The 23,538-nt window shown below is 44.2% G+C and overlaps 1 protein-coding gene across 4 annotated transcripts in view; it reads left to right on the top strand.

The window, feature by feature from the left end:
* The first annotated feature begins 1,708 nt into the window (after nucleotides 1-1,708).
* Nucleotides 1,709-23,538, top strand: part of MYO18A (myosin XVIIIA) — a 328,523-nt gene continuing 306,693 nt past the window's right edge. For all 4 annotated transcript variants that reach the window (XM_066599575.1, XM_066599574.1, XM_066599571.1 and 1 more), the window contains exon 1: nucleotides 1,709-1,822. The gene's annotated coding sequence lies outside the window, so the exon portion shown is untranslated. The remainder of the gene's footprint in view (nucleotides 1,823-23,538) is intronic.

Here is a 23,538-nt window from a genome sequence, read left to right as displayed (position 1 = left end):
GTGGAATTACTGCAGCTGTGGAAGTTCCACAGTGTTTACAGTGCAAGGCATGCGGAGACCCCTCCGATCAACAGATTATACCCTATCATGTTGATAGGGAATAACTTGCAATTTTGGCACAGCTCCTTTAAATACAACCCCTTTAAGTACAGCCCCTTTCGGACAGAGAATTTACACTGAGAATCCTGCACTAGATGGCGCTAGAGTTCATATTTTGTGGGTCGATTGTATTTGTGGTTGGGGTCCCGATCCTGAGGATAGGGCATCAATAGTATTCTCACTGGAAAACCCCTTTAATGCTATTTTTCCACAAGTTGTACTTTTTTTTCTGTGTCTGGCTCAGGACGGTGGCACATGAACAGATTTACATTGCGGAATCCGCGGTTGGCGTCCGCACCAAATGCCGTTCTGAACATGTTATACAAAAACGCTTTTGCCCATGCACTTTGTGATTTCCACAAACGGAGGAAAAATCACAGCAAGTTCTATTTTCGTGCAGTTTCCGAACAGACAGCTTCCATTGACAGGAACTGATAGGTCGCGGGTACCTGTATCATCACCTAGCGACGGCCCAGGAAAGACAGATATTTAAAAAAACAAATCGGCACTGAGCATGTCCGATGGCGAGCCGTCTGGGCCATCCGCAATACGGATATTAAAAGGTATGCCCGGCAGGCACAAGGCTGGATTCTGCTGTGGGTTACTGCATGCGTAATCCGACCCGCTCGTGTGCCGCCGCAATTGATTTCCGCTCACGTGTCGGAAAAATCGCTTTTCCACTGCATGCTATAGGCGGTATTTGCTGTGGAATCTGGAGGCGGGCGCCTGTGCTGGTGGCCTAAGGCTACCTACACATCGGTGAGCACGATATCGCTCTTGAACATGCAATTTTCCAGAAATGCAAGGTATTCCGCATCAAATCTGTGAATTTATGATCCTCTTGCGCAAATTTATTGTGTGATAGAGACTTGGAAGTGATTCCTATTGATTTCATGTGAGAGCCATGCAACGCATTAAAGGTCCCATTGAAATCACTGGGTGATGCGTTCAGAGGAACGCAAAAACTTGGAACATCCCGTGATTTTTTTTCTCGCACCACGATATGGTGTGCGGAAAAAAAAATCGCTCATATATATATGACTCGCATAACAACGCACAAATCTTGCGCAATTTTCTCGTTCATGTGAAAGCGGCCTAAGGGTAGTTCCACACCTGCGTTGGGGATTCCGTTTTCCGTGGAGCAGTAAAGGGGAATCCCCACGGCCGAACGACTCCATCTCTGGATGGAAGCGAACAGCGCCGGACGGACCCCGTTGACTATAATGGGGTCCCTCCACTTTCCTCCCAGCTGCCCGGCTTTCAGATGGAGGAAAAAGAGCTGCATGCAAGGTTGAGTTCTGGTATTTCGAGGCGGATCTGCGACGGAACGTCTGGACATGTTTTATATGTTACTGATTAATTTGCATATATTTACTGAATACTAATTAAAGTTGAGAAACCCTTTAAATAAATAGGATTCAAATTGTGTTTTGTGTGTTTCTGACTGGTTATTAGTATTTCATTAGTCACATGTCGTGACACATCAGCTACATCTCCTCTATTCTATACATTACTGGACTAGCCCCACATTCCATGTTCTTCCTGCTGGGACAGTTAAGGGTTAACCCAATCTGGCTAGGTCATGTGACGCGTGACATCCTCGGGGAGGCGGGGCTATAGTCCTCCATTATTTCCAACCAGCTCTAGGAAAAAAAAAATCCCATAGAGGGAGGCTCGGGCTGCTGCTGGATGCGGGGTGCGGTGCTGCAGGCGCTCCCCGGCGGTAGGTATGGGGTCACATGGGGGCTCTAGTAGCTGCAGGGGGGGAGTGCAGTGCTGCACTGCTGGGGGCTTGTCAATGATGCTGCAGTGATACAGTGCGCTGTGGATGGACACATGTCCTGCCGGCTCTTTGCTGCTTGCCTGGAGTGTATAGCAGTGCGGTATGTGTGCGGTACCTGAGCTGTCACACTGTAGCAGGGACGTGCTGTGGGCGATCCTCCACCCTGACTGCTACAGGGGGGCACAACTACTGCACTGGCCCTAATAGCTGTGTGTGTGTGTGTGTGTGTGTGTGTGTGTGTGTGTGTGTGTGTGTGTGTGTGTGTGTGTGTATATATATATATATAATATATATATATATATATATATATAGTATACGTATATACAGAGGGACATTTACTAAAACAGTCTCCTGTTCTGGCCGTCAGTACCACTGCATGTGCCAAATCCCTCAATATGACGGTTCCCCTTTAAGGGTATGTTCCCACTGAGCGGATATGTTACGGGTTTCACGTAAGAACAATCCGCAATGTATCACAGTACAAGCAATGTGGATGCGCTTTAAAGAAGTTTTCCGGGCAAATTGTATTGATGACCTCAGGATAGGTCATTGATAGTTAATGGCGGGGAACCCGCTACTTGGGATCCCCAGTGATCAGCTGATTGTCCAGCCCACTATCGGTGCAGCCGGTCCGGATGTAGTCATTGGGGTTGGAGGCAGAAGCGCCATAGAGGGCTGCAATCCCATTGAAGTCAATGAGAGCGCTGCCTCCGATACTAGGCTCCGCTGTGGAAGTGTGATGGGAGGCATTGACTTCAGTGGGAGTGAACCCTCTACGACTCTTCCTGTACTGAGGATCAGCTGATCGCCAGCTATGTCAAGTGGTGGATCCCTGGGGAGTGACCTGTCCTGAGGGTGGGTCATCAAAGGAATTTGCCTGAAAAACCCAATTTACTTAGCAGATTTTCTTCGGAAGCCTGGGATTGAAACTTCTTCAGACATGGCGGAAAATCTGCGTTTTTTTTTTTTTCTCGCAGAGGAAACGTTTTCTATTAAAGTAAATCCTGTTGGCATAGAGATAATGAAGGCTGTAACTGTACTAGATCGCTAATCTACAAATCCATTGTGGAAATTGCGCAACAAAACCGTAGCATTTCTGCAACGTGTGAACGCACCCATAAAAAAAGTTGTGTGGAAGTTTTCAGGCTTTCACTACAGATGACCTATCTTCAGGATAGGCCATCAATAGTTGATTACAGGGGTCCGCCTTTTGGGATCCCCACCGATTAGCTGATCACCAGGCCCTCTGTCAGTATAGATGGCGCTGTCAACATTGCGCCAGCCCAGTTTGCTATACTAAAAGCCCAGCTCCCTCTGAGCTGTGTCCAATGTTTTTGCAGTACCAAACCCCGCCACTGTTCTATGGACAGCGCTATGTGCTTCCAGCGCCGTCCACACTGACAGCGGGCCGTGATTCCCATAGTAACCAGTACCGGAGAACGAGGGCCATGTTGTGTATAGCAGCCAGTCAGCGCCCATGTTTTGTCGGTAGATAATGGCCGCTGACCGGTTGCTGTCGCCACGACGTCTGCTGCTTCTGTGACGCAAGGATTTCCGCGTTACTTCTACATGGCGGCAGGGAAGATAATCTGTGGTAAACCGGTAATGTACTAATGAGCTATTAGGCCGGTGCAGTGATCTCACCTGATGGATGCAGTGAGCTGACGGACGTCTTGGCGACTCGGGACTCTCGTATTGGTGGCGTTTCAGGTTTTTCTGGTGTCTATAAACTTCGCACAAGCGACAATGGCGCCAGCATTGTACCTGCTCGCACTGTAAGGCTGTTATCTGCAATATCATTGGCGGTATACCTATTAAATACGTCCTCGCACAGCGCCGCTTCCAACTAAAGCTCAGGTTTGGGAATGGCGCATCCTCCAGTTTAGTTCCTGTTATATCAGGAAGTGGCCATCGTTGGGGTCTCAGTGGTCAGCCCCCATATTTACGTAACATGCGAATAGCCTGAAAACGGACAGTGACTGCAAGAAAATATTTGTTGCCCATAGCAACTGATCACACATTTTACCTCAGCAGTATACGAAATGGCAACCAATCACAGCGCAGCTTTCATTTTACCTCAGCATTATTAAAAATGAAAGCCGAACTGTGACTGGTTGCTAGGGGCAACAAAGACAGATTTTCTTTTAGACTGCTTTCATAAGGTTAGCCACACACGGGCAAGTGCGATATCGGGTTGTGAATCCCGCCCCCCATATCGCGCTCCCCACCATGTGAAAGCCCCGTCAATGTGAGGCAGTTTCATGTGAAAACTTTCTCGCATCACAGGGATGCGCCGATGCGGCGGTCACAACCGCGACAGCGCAGATACACAGTGTGAATGAGGCCTTAGCCTGATGTGAGGCGGTTTGTTATCAAAACCACTCTGAGTTTAATTACAATGACCTCTGCGACTCCATTTTTTTTCCCCCTCTTGGTCCGAGAGTGAAAACTTGCAGCGGTTCCTATTTTTTGGAGTGATTCTAGCTCAAGAATCGCCCATTATTTCCTATGGCAACAAAAACCTCGCTTCGCAGGTGTTTGCAGATCAGATTCTCACTTTTTCTGGCTAGTATTACACGGGCGAGAATCTCTTGCGAGTTTCGAGCATTGCGAGTGTGAACCCCTTCCTTTTGCGTGGAGTCGCGCACATGAGCGATGCTGCGAGGAAACAAATCATGACAAGTTCTAGTTTTTTGCGTTCCCTGGAACGCATCGCCCATTGATTTCAATTGGACCTTAAATACACCATATGGCTGCCTGCACACGGGCGGAAATCCCGCGGCGGTATTTCCCGCGGGATTTCCGCCACTGAAAGTCTGCATAGGAGTGCATTACAATACGCACTCCTATGCAGACGGCCGCGGTTTGGCCGCGCGAAATCTCGCGCGGCAAACAAACCGCGGCATGTCCTATTTTTGTGCGGGGCACGCACTCACCCGGCCGCCGGCTCCGGTCTGCGCATGCGCCGGCTGCGCGGCAGCCGGCACATGAAAGAGCCGGGGCCGCCAGGCGCGGGTGAGTACGCGCTCGTCCCTGCAGGCTCTCGGGTCGGGTCCCGCGGCGAGAATTCTCGCTGCTGGATCCGACCCGCTCGTCTGCAGGCGGCCTAAGGCTCTCGCCTATATCGTGCTCCCCGTGTGAAGTTAGCCTGATTGACCTCCATCGCACTTGCCTGTGTAAATACGGCCTTAGGACTCATTCACACATGCATATTCATGGCCGAAACTTGCCTATTCAGTGCGGATTTCATCCCGTCTGTCACGTATTTATTTATTTTTTGTGACCAGTGATTTCATACACAAATGCGCAGCCCCTAGACCGCAGCGGGCTAGTTCGGTACGTAATACACGCCTAAATAGGACGCTGCGTTTTTCCTTTTTTTTTTTTTTTTTTTCATGTGACCAAAAGTCCTGTCTGACTACCCAAAGTAAATCGATGCGTATGTGTAGTGCAGTTTTCATTTTCTCAGCGTTTGTATTTCCCGCGTTTGGCCTCATGCCCACTGCCGCATCCTGATTCCGACTGCGAAATCTCGCAGCAGCATCAGACCCAGTGCTGGTCAGACACCCTATACTCGCCCATCTGGATTCGCTGCGAGTGTTTTGGCATGCACGCATACGCAGTGAAGGGCATTACGCTGTCATCGTGCCGGCCACATGGATTCACGGCGACTTCAAAATTTCAATTTTTGAATTGCAGCCGATTGGACGGCTTCCATTGACTGCAATGGAAACTGTCTGTGCGACTTGCCGCACAAAATAGCGCATACTGCGATTCTTCCCCGCAAGCAGAAAATCGCAGTTGATTTCCGCTTGTAGGCGTGGAAGAATCTTTTAACATGGCATGCTATGGACGGACTTTGTAGAATTTGCGGCGGGCGTCTGGCCACGAATTCCGCAGCGATGATCCGCCCGTGAGTATCGGTCCCTAAATGATGATGCGGATATCCACAGCCCATACACAATGATAATTTTGTATGGGCTGCTGGTCAGACTGCCTCCATTGACTTCAGTGGAGGCTGTCCGCGACAAAACAGAGCATGCTGCGATTTTTCTTCCGCTTGCGGAATATGCAATTCGTACCCGTGAGCGTGAAGGAAAAAGCAAAAGTTCATGTCTTTCAACTGGAATCCTTGAGGAGAGGGGCAAATTGAATTAGTTACAGTGATGTTACATTGGTATTACTTTGATATTAGTTAGTAATGTTACATTAGTATTACATTGATATTAGTTAGTGATGTTACATTAGTATTACATTGATATTAGTTAGTGATGTTACATTAGTATTACATTGATATTAGTGATGTTACATTAGTATTTGATATTAGTTAGTGATGTTACATTAGTATTACTTTGATATTAGTTAGTAATGTTACATTAGTATTACATTGATATTAGTTAGTGATGTTACATTAGTATTACATTGATATTAGTGATGTTACATTAGTATTTGATATTAGTTAGTGATGTTACATTAGTATTACTTTGATATTAGTTAGTAATGTTACATTAGTATTACATTGATATTAGTTAGTGATGTTACATTAGTATTACATTGATATTAGTGATGTTACATTAGTATTTGATATTAGTTAGTGATGTTACATTAGTATTACTTTGATATTAGTTAGTAATGTTACATTAGTATTACATTGATATTAGTTAGTGATGTTACATTAGTATTACATTGATATTAGTTAGTGATGTTACATTAGTATTACATTGATATTAGTTAGTGATGTTACATTAGTATTACATTGATATTAGTGATGTTACATTAGTATTACATTGATATTAGTGATGTTACATTAGTATTTGATATTAGTTAGTGATGTTACATTGGTATTACTTTGATATTAGTTAGTGATGTTACATTAGTATTACATTGATATTAGTTAGTGATGTTACATTAGTATTACTTTGATATTAGTTAGTGATGTTACATTAGTATTACTTTGATATTAGTTACAGTGATGCATCGTTTACACCATATGCTTGGGAAGCGCGTCTACAGATGGTCTGCTGTGATTCGTTCTAAGAGTCTTAATTAGTTTGTAGCGATGACAAATGTTGACATAATTCAGTATTTCAGGATTTCGCAGGTCTGTGTCATGCGATGACTCGCTATCCGCTTCCTTTCCCCATGGCTTGGGATGATGGCTTGCTGTCACTCCACTTGTTGCAGCTTGTCTAGGCCAGTCTATATGGCAGCAGTTGTACATCTTTAGGTTGGTGGAGTTGTGAGAATGTCACCGGAGAAGTTGGGTCATCCTCTTTTAGTGAAGCGGTGAAGTAGTTACACTGTTCAATGGGTTCTGGAGCCAAACTTCAGAGGATATAATGAGTGTTTTCCATCTTGGATAAGGTAGTTGGATTCCTTGAATTACTAGAAGGTACAGTATGTCACTGCTGCACCTATATGCATATTCATTGTTCAGATCCGCCTCTGACCTATTAAAGGCCCTAAGTAAGGCCGCCTGCACACGGGTTGATTTGCATTGCAGAATCTGAAGCGGGTGTCTGCCTCTGGATTCTGCAGCAAACCCAGCGCATAGCATGCTATGACTGTACGCGATTTCCTGCCCACGAGCGGAAATTTATTGCGATATTCCGCTCGTGGGGAAGAAATCGCGGCATGCTGCGATTTTTGCACAGGATGCACACGTCCGGCTTCCATTGAAGTCAATGGAAGCCTTCTGTCCCGCAGCCATTCTGCAATCGTCATTGCAGAATGGTTGCAGGAGCCATGTCATCGCCATAGTGACTGCGTGACATCATCTCTACTGCGTATGTATCTTGTCGCTTCTGTCATTTTAGGCTTAAAGTTATCCCAAACTCTAGTTTTATCACCTATACATAGGCTAGATGACAGAGGTTTGAGCTGTGGGGGTCATGTGCCTCCCTCTCCTCCTCACTGTACTATCTGCAGTAAGGAGAAGCTTGAAGCGGCAATCGCACATTCATGGTGTCGCACCATTCATCTACAATGTACCTCTGCAGCATTTCCATCTTCATTATCTGCATAAATTGCCCAGAGGAGCATGCATGGCCTTATACGTTTCCTCACTCACCTTTGGGTGGCTTCTCGCATTCCTTCTTGGTGCTCTCCTTGGGAAGAGATGATACTTGCCCCCCCAACCCACTCATCTACTAGGTGTCTCCACACACTTTTTGGGTGCTGTCCTTAAGAAGAGACTGCGCCCCTTTTAACCCATCTCTACATCACTATTGGGGGTGCAACATGCCCACAGTGAGGAGAAGAGGGGGACACTTGACTCTTGTTCTTGAAATCAATGGAGGTCTCAGCAGTGAGACTCCCACCAATCAGACTCTTATCACTTAGTCTTTGGCTAAGTGGTGAAATTTGATTTTGGAAATGCCTCCTTTTAAAGGAGTTTTCCGGGACATAAAATTTTTTAAAAGGTCTTCAAATAAATAACAATTAAATACTCTCCCATCCTGATGGCTCCTCCTCTAGTTGACCAAGGGCAACATCTACATAGTGTTTGTATGTTCTTATTGTGTTATAGTCTCCTATTAGTATGTATTTGAAGTGAGGGAGGAAAACCTGTCCTTAGTCAGATTTGACCCTAGGATTCCAACACTGCAAGGCAACAGTACTAACCACTGAGCCACCATACTTCTCCCTCTTCCTCCTGAGGAGTTTGTATGACCGTTGAGCTACAGGATCACCACCACCTATTGGGTTTGACCAGGCCAAGTTTGCTCTGTAGCAAACTTTTAACAAAGTTCGACCTGAAACAGGGTTCAACTAGTTCGGTTCGTTCAACACTAGAGGTTAGAGACATGGAACATGAACACCACAGTCCTCCTCCTTGAGTCAGAGTATATGACAGAGCGAGTAAATGGTTGCACAAAGAATGGTGATAGGAAGTCAGTAACTAAAGGCCTATTTAAACACAACGATTATCGCTCAAGATTCGCTCAAAGGCAATCTTTTGAGCGATAATCGTGTGCATTTACGCGCTCCGAGAACTGCTGTTCGCGCAGCGCTCAGCTGGTATCCAGCTGAGCGCTCCGAGCGGGGTATGCAGAACACAGCTGGAGCGCTGTCTTCTTCATACTCCTGCTGTGTTCACGGAGCGCACAGCTGGCATACAGCTGAGCGCTCCGAGTGGGGTATGCAGAACACTGCTGGAGCGCTGTCTTCTGCATACTCCTGCTGTGTTCATAGAGCACTCAGCTGATATACAGCTGAGCTCTCTGAGCGGGATATACAGAAGACAGCTGGACCGTTTGTCTTCTTCATACTCTTGCTGTGTTCTCTGAGCGGCATACCAACCGAAACAATATCAGCGGTATCCCGCTGAGAACTCAGCGCGCGGTCCTGATAAGACTCAACTATGAGCAAATCGTGCACGAACAGTGCATGATGGCTGCGCGTTTAGACAGAACGATTTTCGCTCAAAAGACTGCTTTTGACCGAATTTTGAGCGATGATCGTTGTGTCTAAATGGGGTATAACAAACTTTTTTGTTAAGGGAAACAAATGTTCATCCTGCACATTGATCGCTCTCTTCTTTCTTGTGTATAGGGAGATTAGCTGTCTCTCTGCATGATGCGGGTAAGGAGAGTCTGGTGTGGCCCATCCCCGTGACTCAGATCTCCGTTCCGAGTCAAACTTTAAAGTGTGTTTATTCTGAAACGCCGCAACATTTTAGAATAAAGCATACACTGGGGTAATAGCCATACCTGTCATGGGTTCATAGTGCCCATGGTTCGGGCAGCATGAACCCGGCTGGCAGAATCTCTTTAAATATGTTGTGTCATCAATGTCTTGGACAACCCCTTTTAATTCCACCATAATGTGTCTAAAAGTCTTCTTTTTTACCAAGTTTGTCTTTTTGCTAGATGTCATCAGTCTTATAGATATTTTATCGAGACCTTGTAGTAAACTTTCTGCTTTATAGGCCTTCTGTTGCCCAGGAACAGTATCATTGAGGCATAGGTATATCGTCACACATCCACCTTTGTGTATGTTCTAGAGATTTCCATCCTCTCTCTATGAAACTGTGACTTTTGGCCAGAGATCTAACTGTTGGGCCCATCTATCTCTGCAGAGGGCTGCGGTTTGAATAGAAAGTAAGTAAACTTTTTCTATGAGCGCAGTGTGTGGAGAGTGAGTAGTCGAAGGAGGACTGCATCCAAAAATTTTGTGGTTACTTGCAATTATAGAAGATGACATTTTGGCTTCTTCACGTAGCCCACGGAGAGGACAGTTACTTATTCAGAAACAGATGTGAAGTTTACCAGGCTTTTTTCCCCCTTTTTGTTACTAGTAAAGTATTGTATCTATTGAAGGTCAATAACTTAAAGCTGCCCTAGCCTCAAGCAGATTTGTCTTGACCGGTCATATGAGCCATTCTACATTGTATCAGTAAATTATAGGGTCCTTTTATATACGGGCCGAATCCCCAGCCCGATGTAACGAACAGGCGCTCGTTTACTTTTTTTCCCCCTCTTCTACATGGGCCGAGAATCGCTTCCGTAGGGATGATCGCTACTTCGACTATTTGTCCTGATGGTCTGGCTGTACATCTCATTTACCCTGTGAGATGTAGAGACAAGTGGCAAGCATTCTTATGCTTTCTGAATGTCAAAATCATCAATCGGCCAATAAACGAGTGTTAGCCCGCTCATAGCTTATACATCCCCTAATGTTTAAAGGGATATTTTGGGCGTTAGGGGGTTTTTGTTTTCAGTTTTCACTAGAGGTGAGCGAGCATACTCGCTAAGGACAATTGCTCGATTTGAGAATTGTCCTTAGCGAGTACCTGCCCGCTCGGAAGAGAAGATTCGGCTGCCGGCGGCGGGCAGGGAGCAGCGGGGGAGAGCGGGGAGGAACGGAGGTAAGATCTCTCTCTCCCTCTCTCCCCCCTGCTCCCCTCTGCTCACTGCCGCAACTCGCCTCTTACCCGCGCCGGCTGCCGAACTGGGCGGGCAGGTACTCGCTAAGGACAATGCTCGATCGAGCAATTGTTCTTAGCGAGTATGTTCGCTTATCTCTAGCTTTCACCCATCGCTTTTGAAGTATACTTGCCATAATGATGCCTGGCAGTCAGGTCATGCCACCTGTGATGTCACCACTGACTCCTACCATATACATGGCTAGGATTAGACTCGTAGACCTCTTTTTGGGTCTCTGCGGATTATGATTATGTGGGGATGCCATTGGTTACAGCGGTCAAATGTTTCAAACATGGCACCAAAGCAGCCAATGTACATGGCGAGGGAGCAGCAGAAACTTGGGATCTCAGGTTTTTTTTTTTTATGTGTTAATCTTGTTCATAGGTTTACCGACTTCTTTACTAAGTTCAAGATGATGTTGGCCTTTCCTGCTTTGAAGTGCGCTCATAGATTGGAGATAATTTGCATAAAATATTAGAGAGTTAATGTATTAAAGCAGTTGCTTGTAAGTACCAGGATCCGCATAAAAATGACTCGATTTCCCAATGCTTTGATGACGGCCCGTTAGAAGTCTGCATGTTTAACGACCATCTCTTATCCATTAGATTATAAACTATAATAGCAGAAGTCCTTTTTGATGTGTAAAAAAACCAAGGTTTTGGCGCAAAAGTCCGTAAGAATAGTGAATACTACTCTCCTACAATGGTAATGAGAACAATGAGGCCTCCCAGTACATAGCACAGCACCATGCGAGTTATTTCATGCACCTTCCTCATGCATAAATGATACATTGTATCCATCGCAGTATTACCCACCAGCAACTTTCTTTAGTGAGAATAGCTGACCGGGAAAGAAGCGGCTTCCGGTGATCTCTGCAATCGGATAATAGTTGGGGAATATAGTTTCTGCTAAGGAGTTGACCAAACCGACCTCTTCACCCCCACGTATATGGCCACGTGCTTTACGGTGTGTTCACACGTAGTGGAAATGCTGCGTCGGTTCCAAAGCAGAAAATTCCGCTGCCACCGATCAGGTGATGCAGAAGTGGCCACATCACCTCGCTGGTGGCTGCAGTGCTGCATAGAGGTTGCGAAGGCTGCGTTGTGCGCTGCAGTGAGGGGCTGCTGATTGCGAGGTAGAGGAGTAGCTGATTGCGAGGTAGAGGAGCAGCAGGTCGAAATCCGCTGCCGATCCGCAGCTGATTTCGAGTCACAATCCAAATCGGTGGTTTTGACTTCGTGTTTTCTGTAGAAATGTTGCAGATTTGGCAGCGGAATTTTCCACTGTGGAGAATACGCAGCATTTTTGCTACACCTGAACATACCCTTAAAAAGTAACTGAACTTTTAATCTTTACTTTTTTCAGAAGTCCATAGTACAATTGAAAAAGAGAAATTTTATAATATATTGAAATTTACTGAAATTTCTGCTAAACTTTGTACACAGAAGACTGTAACCAAGAGATCAAGTGACAGTTGCAGCAAATATAAGCCTATTGACAGGAGAAGAAGCTGTTGGAGGGAGGCAAAGAGAGAGCGATACTGCTGAAGTTCTAGAAAGCCTTTTATCTCACTCCAGTGCTGCATTCACCTCTACACTGCTCAGTACTGCTGTATAATGTCCTTAATGCTATTGCTGCTTTTGTGGATGAGCTACAAAGAAATAGGGAAGCAGGATCTTCCCTGTATATGGGAGACGTCATGGCTGCTAGCATCCAACCTTTATGAAGCTGAGCTCAGCTAAAATTTAGAAATTGAGTCTACGGAAGAGGGAAAACTGCTAAAGAATGCAGGATATGATGGCAAGAACCTTGTATTCCTCATATGCACGCGCGACCGATTACTCTGAAAAGTCATCCCAAAGTTTAGTTGAGCTTTAAGAAAACCCTTGTCATTTTGATTTATCTTGGAAGTTATAGGACATGTTACATTACATTGTCACGTCTGCATACTTGCCCCTGCCAGGGTATAGTTCAGCTGACATGGAGCTCCCTTTTTTTCGGTATTCGTGTAACTTAAGTTGAGAGGCGGCTGCTAACAGTAACGCCAGGCTTCTCAGTTTTGCTATTTTTGGTTTCTAGATTGTTTTTGTTCTGCTCACATGTGAGCTCTGCTTTGTGTATTTATGTTTTATGCATTTTTCTATCTGGAGACTTGAACTGATTTTTACATGGAATGCATTTGCTGCTTCACAGTCAACGATCGGGTATTGCCGGGAGCTATGTGCAAAGTATTGACAGTAGCTGCGCTCCATCATTGTATGACCCGGGGTCTTTAACCTATAATCATGACGCACAGAGGGAGCATTTGTGTAAATGTTTACTCTGTATTAAGTATTTTCCCCATATATTATCACGCTGCTATGGTGGGAATTAAACATGATTAATGTCAAACAGCTGCTTCACTCTTCATATCTTATGAATTATTTCAGATTTAATTGACTCGAAATGCTTATCTGTAAGAAATTTACTCGCAGCTATCCGTATAAGAGGTTTATTAAAGGGAATGTATCACCGGAAAATGACCTTTTGTATAAATCAAGTTTTTGATGTTGGACATATTTTTAAAGAATTTTCTGTGTTTTTTTTTTTTTTTCTTTTTTTTTTCAAAATTTTTCATGTCAAATTCTATATGTACAAATTATATGAAAATTGTGCAATTTTTAACACTAACCAATGAGGTTGGACTGACACGGCCGTAAGTGTAAAATACTGCGGGGCTCTCGAACAGCTGTGAACCCGGAGTTGACCCTACGTGTGGCGGCAAAATTGTACTGCGATGACCGTGTACTTACACATGCGGTCATGCGCACAGTAAACCTCTTTTTTTTTTTTTCGTTTATATCTTCCTCACCGTCACATAGCAATGACGCGTATACCCGCAGCCCATATGCAATGTAATTGCGTATGGGTGTTTGAATGTATGTGACAATACAAAACGGTGGACTCTCCTTTGTGCATATATGCAGCAAAATAGAACATGCTGTGTTCTATTTTTTTGATAGCTTATTACGCAATTCCGACACGCTAATGTGAGTGGAACTGCATAAGACAATGCAATTGATTGCCTGCGAGTTAATGAGCATCACATAGGCACACAGAACCCGTGTAATATGCAATTTCAATATGATAGTGTGAGACCAGCTTGTAAAAGAGGGTAATTGCCTCCGATGTGGACTCTGTGTCTCACAATACATCTCAGAATTGTTTGCCTTTTTTTTTCTACTGCATCACACTGTTGACTCATGTTCAGTCTGTGAGCTATTAGTTAACTCAAGTCTTTTTTTTATGGCTGCTGCTTACCTCAATTTAAATAAAAAAAACTACACTTCTCTGTACCATTATATAATTTATTTATATTAGTCAATGTAAAACCTGTAGGAACATACGGCTGTACATTTTCATGTATTTAACATGTACATTTTTTTTAAAATCAAATGCTTAAAAAGGACAAGTGTTCAACATCAAAACTTCATTAAGACTTTACAATCAAACTTTTTTTACATTAAAAAACAAAAATGGACAGCAGCTTATAGAAATGTATGGCTACTAGAGATGAGCGAGTAGTGCCTTATGCGAGTACCTGCCCGCTCGTCTCTAAAGATTCGGCTGCCGACGCGGGTGAGCGGTGAGTTGCGGCGGTGAGCAGGGGGTAGCGGGGGGAGGAGAGGGAGAGAGAGATCTCCCTTCCATTCCACCGCCGCCCCCCGCCGGCAGCCGAATCTTTAGAGACGAGCGGGCAGGTACTCGAATAAGGCACTACTCGCTCGAGTAGTTTGCCTTAGCGAGTACGCTCGCTTATCTCTAATGGCTACCCATGCATATGTTTTAAAAATGTCCAAGTATGTTTATATATGTTTTTCATGCTACTTTTCGTGCCAGTGAGTTGTAGCACTGCTTGTGGACATGCCTCATAGGCTGTCTCTACAGACTGACCTTAATGGTATTGTAACATGTGGGAATGAGCACTTAATGCACTCTTAAGGGCAAAAGTGCTGAATTGACAAACGGATTTACTCCTTATTGTTTGTTGGGCCATGATAGATTGGAACCTGGTAGATAAGAAGTCTTGTCAAGGTCATAGAGGTCCCAATTGCTGTTATCCTTCTAAAATAAATACCCAATGTCATATCTACCCATGTACTGATGTGCTGTGCAAATAGTCCTGTACAAACTTTCCTTGCTCAAACAACTGGTATAACCTTAATTAAGCCATATGCAATCAGATGTGTCACATGTGCGTGTTATGCAAATGAGAGATGGTACAATGCCTCTGCAGGGCCACCTATTGGAAGACTTCCTACTATCTCACATTTGCATACCTAATTTCACAGAGGAGCATTGCATGAATTATAATACGTCTCCCCACACCTTCTAGGTGCTCTCCACAAGGACAACTCCTCTCACTCATGTGCTTGTGCCATATCTTCCGGTCTCGGGCCCCTCATTGTGTGCAATTGAAGGCTCATTCCTTTTATTTTTTTTGAAAGAGAAAATAATGTAATCATTGGAGACTCTCCATTGCCGTCCTGAAGGCCGGCTGTACACCAAAGGGTTGGATTCCGCATGCGGGAGCCGACCTTGTGCCCGGACGGCATCCACGCGTACCTGTCGTTTTTCTCTTCTGTACTGCGGATGGTTGTAGCAAGCTGCTGTCAGACATGCGCAGTTATTTAATTTTTTTTAAGGATTTATTTTTCTCATGCAGTCGCTAGGCGTTGATGCGGAATCCGCGATCTGCGGACGGGCCGCTGTTCGGACAGCTTCCATTGACTTCAGTCGAAGCTGTCCGTACAAACCCTGCATGAAAATAGTGTGCTACGATTTATTTAATTTTTTTTACTTTCCCTTTTTGCTCGCGGAAACCGCAATTATCTTCCACAAGTGTGCAGGAAGTATCTATTTCCCATAGCTTGCTATGGACCGTATTTGCTGCGGATCCGCTGTACCAACCACGGATTCCGCAATGCAAATCCATTTGTGTGCAGCCGGCCTGTGATCAGTTTCCTCTGGCACCAGTCGTTATTGAAGACCTTTTGGGCTGCACCCCAACACTAAAACTTTTGGTTTTGAACCCTGGATATAAAAGCATAAGTAAATCTATATACTACCTTGAGCCAGGTATGTGACCTGCAGAGAAAATATATATATATATATATATATAAATTAATTATATTTCTACCCTATTACTTGAAACACTTTGACTCCTAACGATATTGATTTGTAGGTATTGACTATACTGGTGAATTGATGTATAGTTTATGCAGCAGATGGCAAAAAAAAGTAGTTGGGGCAAACTATAAGAAGTTGTCCGAAGGACTAGTTTACTGGGGGTAGTTGGACTGTATACATGCAGCATGTTTACTGGCTGCTCCTCTAATAGGCGAGGGGCTGGCAGATGCCTCTTTGTCTAACCTCGCAGGGATTAGCTAGATCCAGGTCTTGATGTTCATTGCTTGAAATAAGCTTTGATGTTGAGAAAACAATCCCTCGTAATGGAGGATTGTGCTGGTGAATACAATGTCTTTCTTGCTAATTAAATAATTGCACCAAGTTTTATTGTATAGGTTTCTTCTATCTAGGGCTGGCTGTACAGGCTACAATAATGCATATAGTTCTCAGATAGGGTAGTTGTATATGCTACAATGTACAAGTATGTTCTTGGTCATTTTTCAGTTTTAAAGGTACCTATCGGTTATGATAGTCGTTCAATGAATGGAGATGGAGCGTGCTAGAGATCTCTTCCGGCCGTCCCTTTCTCCATTCACTGGAAAGAGGCAGTTGTTCACAAATCGAACAACTCCTGTTTACACGGATAGATAGTTGCTTGGTATTTGGGTGAGCTGAAAACCAGGTGACTCCAACAAGTGCTGTCGGTGGCTACGTGAACATGGGCTGTTGTCCAAAATCGCAGTTTCTGGCAGTTGTTCGAGAGGTAATTGCCCTGTATAAAGGTACCTTTAACATTTCTGATGTAGTTGGTGTTCGCTTTATGTATGAAGTTGAAAAAGTCAAAATTCAACCTCATATCTTTTATTTTCCTTGGTATCAGACGTTGTGGTATATACTTCACAGACGTTAGATTACCATCAGTTGGATCCACCAACAAAAAATTAATGTGTATAGCCAATTTTGCTCACGTAATAGTAACCATTATGTGCAAATGATCGCAGTTAAAGGGTTTGTCCAGTGAGGCAAAATCCGTACCCTGACCTGGGGTATCGGAACCTCTGGGTCACTTGGTATGGACTCTAGTCATGACAGAGAAAGGGGCTAGCTTAGTTATTAGGATGAGTGGAACAGCCAGCCTACACTGATGACATGGCGGGCACAGACAAACTCCAAAACCCATGACCCCGTGTTGCAACAGGGCTGGAATTGAAGGTTCCGATACTGCTGTTCCAGGTAAAGATTCTGCCTCCATTGACAACTCCTCTAACAAGACGACTTCTAGAAATTATTAGAATGTTTTTTGTTTTTTTTTGGAAACCAGTTTTTAATATATTAGGGCCATTCTCTCACGTAGCGTTGGAAAATGCAGCGATTTTTACCACCATTTTCGGACGCAGATTACTGTGTCCAGCAGTGGTTTTTAACACACACCATCATTGTGATGGATGATGAGGTGCGTTAAAAAAGCATGAAAATGTGGGAAAATAGAGCAGACAATGCTGAAAATCGCGGTGCTAGAAAACGCTGTTGGTTTATACAGCTCTGCATTGATTGGCTGAGTAGAGTTTGAAAAACTAATTACGTTGTGGAGGCGGGATTTATAAATTGGCGAATCAATGCTGCTTCTCAGCCAATTCATAAATCCTGCCTCCACAACGTGATTGGTTCAGCCTGCTCTGCATTTAATGGCTGAGCACAGTTTGAAGAACCAATCGCAGCCCTCGCATTGGTTCATCCAGCACTACTCAGCCAATCAATGCAGTGCTCAATGAACCAATCAGAGCCATCACAGGATGCATGGCGGAGCTCCGGACAGCAGCAGGAGGACCAAGAAAGACCAAGCCTGCTAGGTAAGTATATCTTTTTGGGAATGCAGCTAGGGCTTATTTTAGGGGTATTGAATCGCATCTCATGAAAATCGCTAGTTCATCACATCAGACAAAACCTCATCACTAATGTTAAGGGACCCATAAAAAAGCAATGGCTTCACATGCATGTAATTTTTATTTTTTTCTTATTTTTTGTAGCACTGTTGCATTGCAAGAAAATCGCGCAATTTTGTTGTCCGTGTGGAAGCGGCTTCTAGGTTCAGTGGATGGTCCTATCAGTGACCACTGTTTCGGTATGCACAGAGGTGACTGGTAAAAGCCTACTGTGGTACTCTAAACAGCCTCTATAAATATAGCGTTCTGAGTACAAATACGTTTGTGCTAAGATGTGAACATTGAAGAGGCGGTGGCAATCGCACCAGTGCTGTGGCCCCTTAATACAGCTGATTGGCGGGGATCCCGACTTTCCCAGTCTGATATTGATGGCCTGCCCTGAGGATAGGCCGTGCATTTTTTTTTTTTTAAAGGCTGCATAGCCACACAGAAAGTGAAGCGTGGAGTGAGAAGCCCGCGATCCAGCGGTGAAGTCTGCTAGTGCAAACCCCTGCACGAGCGCTGACCACCTTATCTGTGATGTTGGCACTCGTGGAGTTGTTTAGACGACTGGTGTCCTGTGTAAAAGGAACATTGGGCTGTGAAGTCAGCAGATCCACCAAATCTATCATGGTGGTGCATGGCACTGGCGCATATTACACTTTCTTACTAACTTTTTATACCACCTCCTTTGTATTAGACTTTACACCAGATTTTTGCACTATTAATCTTCAGCAGTTTTTGAGTTGACAAGGCAACACTCCCAAAAGTGTCTAAAGCGCAATGTCCTAATGTGTAAGTCAGCATGTACACCAGTTTTGTACATCTTTTGGTGCACGGACACTAGTAAATCTGCCTAAATTTTCTTTTTACGTTCTATAAAAGTTTTTGGAAACTTATCGGATATTCAGCATTTAGGTTAAAGACCCAATGGCCCTTTCTATGCATGAGGCCCGAAGTTGTGCCTCGTATAAGACATTACTCATAAACGTGAAATCCGGTACAAGTACATCTGGATGGGGGTTATTTTACGTATCGTGTGTATATACTAAAGCTGTACTTGACCAGAATTTTGTCTTTTAATGACATTTGTATTAACAAAAGGAATTGAAACTAAAGAAAAATTCCTTGGGTTTGGCACCAGATGGTCTGGAAATTCCGCTGGTCTGACATGTCCAAAATAGCTCCCCAAATTCAATTTGAATCTGGAATTTTCTTTTGGTCTGGAATATGCAAAATATTAGTCAAGTTGTAAAAGTAACAAACCTAAGGAGCAACTTAAGAGAGCTATGGAGGATTTGGTTTCTGCCAAATGCCCACCATCCACTAGTCTAACCTTCCGCTGGTCACTTGAGGCGTAGTTTTTTTTGTTTTTTTTTATCAACTGTTTTAAAGCAACCCTCCAATTTCGGGACAAAATTCTGTCCTGGGACCAGACGGGTAGGAAGGTATACTAACTGCAATTGTTCTTCTCTGCCGACCCTCCAATCCGCCAACTCTGGCTCCCATTTTTAACTGTCCAAGATGGCCACTGCCATTTTCTAACTATCTAATGAACACTCTGCACTGCTCTGATTGGTTAACACTGATCACATGAGCAGCTCTTGTCAATCAGAGGGCAGGTATAGTGCATTGATAATCTAACACTACCAGTGCACTGCGGGGATTAGGTAGTCAGAAAATTGAGGAGACCATCTTGGATGGCTGAAGCTTGACTCGGAACTAACAGATCGGAGGGTTGGCAAAGAAGAGCAGCTGCAGGTAATATACCCCCCATCCTTTTCAAAACTAAATTTTGTTCCAAAACTGGAGGGTAACTTTAAATAAATCTTCTTTAAAAGAAGATTTAAACTTTAAAATATATTTTTTAAATTTACGCTGTGCTTCGTCTCCTCACCTTGGCCCGTAGACGAGGCAAGTGGTCAGAACGTGTCAGGGCAACTTGGTAGTAGTACCAGTTGGTATTACCATGGATGTTGGTCTATTTATATCATGATTTAATAATTTCTTTAACCATATACTGTGCAGTATTTTAACTGCTCGCAGGTCATGTTATATGATGGATTATTCCTTTTTCTTGTATGTGTTACTTATGATTTGTTGTTAGCCTCTACTTAGGGGCTGTGACCGTTTTTAATGGGATCCCTATATATAAAACGTGCTGAAAAGCTGTTCAATGTGAAATCCTTCAAATAGACTAGAGACATTACTTCTGGATTAAAGGGGTTGTCTCGCGGCAGCAAGTGGGGTTATACACTTCTGTATGGCCATATTAATGCACTTTGTAATGTACATTGTGCATTAATTATGAGCCATACAGAAGTTATTCACTTACCTGCTCCGTTGCTAGCGTCCCCGTCGCCATGGATCCGTCTAATTCTGATGTCTTCTTGCTTTTTTAGACGCGCTTGCGCTGTGCGGTCTTCTTCCTGGTGAATGGGGCCGCTCGTGCCGGAGAGCTGGTCCTCGTAGCTCCGCCCCGTCACGTGTGCCGATTCCAGCCAATCAGGAGGCTGGAATCGGCAATGGACCGCACAGAGCCCACGGTGCACCATGGGAGAAGACCCGCGGTGCATCGTGGGTGAAGATCCCGGCGGCCATCTTGGTGAAGGAAGAAGAAGGAAGAAGGCGCAGAGCGGGGATTCGGGTAAGTAATAAAATTTTTATTTTTTTTTTAACACATCCTTTGGGGTTGTCCTGCGCCGAACGGGGGGCCTATGGAAAAAAAAAAAAAACGTTTCGGCGTGAGACAACCTCTTTAAGGGAAAAAAATCTTCACTCTCAAGAGACAATAAGGCTTCTTAATCATAAGAGCTATGAATCTGTGGAATATACGACTTTATCTAAATACGGTTTGTAGAATTATATTACCGTAATATGGATCCAGTTTGATCACAACTTTGCATCGGGCAGGAAAGCTTTTCAATTTTAAGGCAGATTGGGTCACTTCTCTCTCAACAAATGGGGGAAAGTTTTTTCTTTTTTTTTTTTCTTAAAACTTTTTAAGGTTTAACATCCCCTTTCTTCTTTTATCCACATCATTCCTCTTCTAGTGTTTGAATTTGAAGTCCATGTTTTTTCCCCCCAACATTATTATTACCACCAATTATGGTAGAACTGGGCAACCATCTGTGGTATCCCAGAGTGAAACTCTGGCACCGCAAGATGTGTTTTGTGATGTGTTTATGCTTTTGAGTTGTTTATAATGTGTATGTGTGCCTTTTTATATGTATTTACCCATTGTATTAAATTTTATAGGTGGTGGTTTTAGTTAAAATAAAGTATAAACTGGGTTAAACAACCCAGATTGGCTACAGTGTGTAATTACATTCAGAATTACACTAGTGGATGGAGCTAAAGTTATATAAGTTTATGTACACACAGTTTGTTCTAGAAGACTAGTTGCTGGTCAGGCGTTGTTACCTCGGTTAGAGAAACTTCCCATTCTACCCCCCCCCCAGCCTAGGAGGAGCAGATGTGGAGGCTCACTATTGAGTGGATGACAGGCTTATTATCCTGGCTCTGGATCACTATACATAGGAAGACTTTCTTAACTAATGGCCTGTCCATCAAACTCCAGGGCTGTGATGCCTCACACTAGTGCAGTACAGTGGTTTGAGAGACTCCAGCACCCTGAGGAAATCACAGTAGTGACAAGATGGCTTGAGAGGGATTAAAGTCACCACCAGCATTAAAACTGATTTTTTTTTTTTCTTCTTTATTTTAAGGAATGTGCCTTCATTTATAGATGTTGTGCTGCTGTTGACTCTCTCAACATCCGGTCTCGAGGTCAGGGGAAGGGGGTGGGCGCTTTTAAATCTGGCGCCTGTCGGTTTTTATTCTACATTACAAAGATATACATCACACACAAAGTTAATTTGTCCCCCTACCAGGGTAAGAGTCGAGGGTTGTCATCCCTGTCTGACTCGAGGCCTCCACAGGTCCACATGGGATCTCACATCAGCAGCCCTTTGAGCTCTACTGAGCCCTCGCCTCCCCCTAAGGCTGCCTGTCCAGGGCATTGCAGTATCCGCTGACAGATGGATCGAGCCGCTGACAGATGGATCGAGCCGCTGACAGATGGATCGAGCCGCTGACAGATGGATCGAGCCGCTGACAGATGGATCGAGCCGCTGACAGATGGATCGAGCCGCTGACAGATGGATCGAGCCGCTGACAGATGGATCGAGCCGCTGACAGATGGATCGAGCCGCTGACAGATGGATCGAGCCGCTGACAGATGGATCGAGCCGCTGACAGATGGATCGAGCCGCTGACAGATGGATCGAGCCGCTGACAGATGGATCGAGCCGCTGACAGATGGATCGAGCCGCTGACAGATGGATCTCTGCTGTCAGCTTATCTGACAGATAGGCTGATTGCGGAGAATCGTGGCAATTCGCAATGATTCTCTGCTCATGGACAGCGAGGCAGCGCTTTCCATAGCAACGCTATGGAAAGCGTGCATTGCTTTCCCCACGGGGAACGCAATTCCAAAACGCCCATGGACAGGCAGCCTAAGTGTGGCAGGAACTGACTCTTTTATGTTGCTTCCTGCCATACCCACAGATGTTAACCTTCTCTCAAATTCCAGGATGCCTGTCTGTAGCTCTCTGTAGGCCATCCTGTATACTGCATTCCTACAATGGCCATAGATGCATCTTAAGACATCGTTATCTAACATGACTTTTTGATTTTCCGTTTTGTCTACTTGATTTTTTTTCCTTTTTCTTTTTGGACAGGCAGATTTATTTTGCCTTGCAATTGGCATTACCAAGTCGTTATTACGGCACAGAAAAAAATACAGGTTGACTTGTTAAACACCTGGTACAGACAAGGACCAGTCTGTTCTGTAACTGCACGGAATTGGATGTTCTGCTATTTGATGAAGTCAAAGAAATAACTGCTTTTGTAAACATGACATTGAAGTATTCAGTGTTTTCCTGAACGTGACGGATAGAGGTATATGTCCTGTATCTGCAGCGATGGTATGCATCAGTCTGCTCGATTTCTGCCTCGCTCATCTGTATTGTGTGATGTCACTATTCCTTTTTCATGCACTTGTTATATTTGTGCCAAAAATGGCAGCTATAGAGTATGTTAAAAATTCCTTTTTTCACCCCGCAATGTGGTCTGTGGTCTAAATGGGAAATATTTTTGCTACTTGGACCAAACAGCACGGCGGGCTGATTTTTGGCTGACTTGAAGCATGTTACGAAGTCAGGTCTGTGTAGATTTTCAGTTGTCTTTGTAGAACATGGACCTGAGCCATAGTTAATATTTAACCCAAAAAGCTTTGTCTTAAGCTGATAATGCACAAAACATATGGGAGCTGTTTGTTGAACGGTCCTTTGGCTGATGCCTATGATCTCCAACTCCCCCGTAAGTATTAACATTGATGTTGTTGCAGTCGGGCTGACGTCTATACACATTAGGTTAATGACAAGTCCCACTGTAACTCTTGACATCTGTGGATCGATATCTAATGGACATTGACAACTTTCACTTCCTAGTTTGTAGATAATGGAAGTTAATGTAATATTCGGTTATACAGGAAATACACATTGTATTGGGTCAAGTGCGAGGAAGATTATTACATATAGAAATTCTGAAACCTAAAGTGATAGATTCGTATCGT

This window comes from Eleutherodactylus coqui, chromosome 4 (genome assembly GCF_035609145.1).
Source record: "Eleutherodactylus coqui strain aEleCoq1 chromosome 4, aEleCoq1.hap1, whole genome shotgun sequence".
Lineage (NCBI taxonomy): Eukaryota > Metazoa > Chordata > Amphibia > Anura > Eleutherodactylidae > Eleutherodactylus > Eleutherodactylus coqui.
Note: the sequence above shows the minus strand (reverse complement) of the source record. Positions and strands in the feature narration are given on the sequence as shown.